Source organism: Tamandua tetradactyla, chromosome 6 (assembly GCF_023851605.1).
Source record: "Tamandua tetradactyla isolate mTamTet1 chromosome 6, mTamTet1.pri, whole genome shotgun sequence".
Classification (NCBI taxonomy): Eukaryota; Metazoa; Chordata; class Mammalia; order Pilosa; family Myrmecophagidae; genus Tamandua; species Tamandua tetradactyla.
Window position 1 is genome coordinate 94,829,254 of NC_135332.1, and position 1,853 is coordinate 94,831,106.

At 35.1% G+C, this 1,853-nt stretch overlaps 1 pseudogene; it reads left to right on the forward strand.

Annotated features, from left to right (window-relative positions):
- Positions 1-688: 688 nt before the first annotated feature.
- Positions 689-782, forward strand: LOC143689254 (U6 spliceosomal RNA; annotated as a pseudogene).
- Positions 783-1,853: the final 1,071 nt, after the last annotated feature.

Consider the following 1,853-nt stretch of genomic DNA (forward strand, 5'->3'; position numbering starts at 1 on the left):
GTAAATAGAACCTCTTTCATAAGCCAGTCAGTGTCTCTGAGAAGCAAAGAGGCAACAATTACTCAATCTAACAATACATCAGTAACCCTAGTAAAATGTAAATGTAACTGCATGTAAAAGCATCCGTTTCATGTTATGACCCTAAGAAGCAATTTGTGCTATCAAAAATATAATGGAAAAAAAGATGGTGAGCAATAGTATAAACAATTGAGCTTGCCATCACCCAAGCAGTGCCCTCAGACATCCCAAGCCTTTCTTCCCCTATCAGGTCGGCTGTCATGAAGCTGTCCTGCCACTTACACTGAATTTAAATTTTCTCGGAATAGAGAGTTAAAATTTTACATTATGTAAATTTATGTAAATTTGCATTATGTAAATATATATTTGAATAGTCTACAAACTAATTTAACTCAGCATAGAATGGTTTTAAATATTGAGGACCTTCTGTTACCTCTCAAAACACTCATTCTACTGTTTTTCTTCATAGTACTTGCCATGTATTTGTATTACATAGTTATTAAAGTTGGGTTTTTGTTTATTGATTGTCCCATAGCGTTGGACTATCTGCTCCATCTGAGCAGGGTCACGTGTGTTTGAGTCTGGACTCAGTGCCAGCCATTTCTAGGTAAGCATCAGAGAATAAATATCTGTGAGTGAATAAAATGAATGTTTTCAAAGTCGATAACTGGTGCTTACTTCAGCAGCACACACACTAAAATCAGAACACACAAAAAGATTGGCGTGGCCCCTGCATAAGGATGGCACACAAATTCTTAATTTTTCAAATTCACAACTTCTCTAATTAAAAAAAAAAAAAGGAAAATTGCAACCAGTGCTTAGTCATAAAGTTGTAATTTTCCCCCTAAATGACTCTAAGGGTTTTTCAGGGTATCACAACTAAAGAGATTCAGCAGCATATTGAGAAGAGCTTGGACTTAGAAGTCAGAAAGTTAAAATTTTTAATTCTATTCTTACTGCTTTTTTGCGATGGGACACATAGGTACTTTATTTAACCACTCTCTGCTCAGTTTATTCATTTCATGAAGTCCTTCTAAGCAAATAGACTATAAATCACAACAAGATAAATAGAAACATCCTCCAAATTCAGAGGACAGTGAAAAATATGGATTGCGGAAAGAAGCACCAGAATTTTGCTGATTTTAAGACCTCTAGCAAGGTCTTTCTTATGCTGCCTGCTCTATATGCACAAAGTTATTTTTCATGTTCAAATGCAACCCAACTAACTCAGAATTCCAGAAACTGTGGATAAGCCATAGATTCTCATTGAGTATTCAAATTCTTGAGTTTCTTGAAGGTACTCCTTGGATTTCTCTTTGTCTGTTAAACCTCAAGTCCCTGGAAACATATAAAGGGAAAAAGATTAGTACATGTTGATGTTAATGTGTTGATGCTAATTCTGTCCTTATTTCCAGAAGCTTTTATAACCAAACATACAGCACTAAAGGAACAGAGCAAATATAATTAAGCCAGAACCACCAGTGCACTACTGCATGTAATACACTAATCATTAGGTAGGTTCCTTATTTACAGCAGATTACATATATCCAGTGCCATATGCTAGTCCAAAGATCTAAACAAGTGCAACTAGCATTAAAGACACTCTGTTCCAAATGTTAAAGATGACACCACCTGCTTTAAATTGTATTTGGGTAGCACCAAAATAAATTCTAGAAAGGGAAAAGTGTCTATTGAGTATATTTAGCTTGAAAAATTGTATCAGCACATAGCACCATTGCTTGAATTTAACCCCAGGTTCTTAATTAGCTAGTTTTCCTTCCATAGCTGGGAATATTATAAATTTACAAGGAGGAATTAAAGCAAGTCAACAAAAC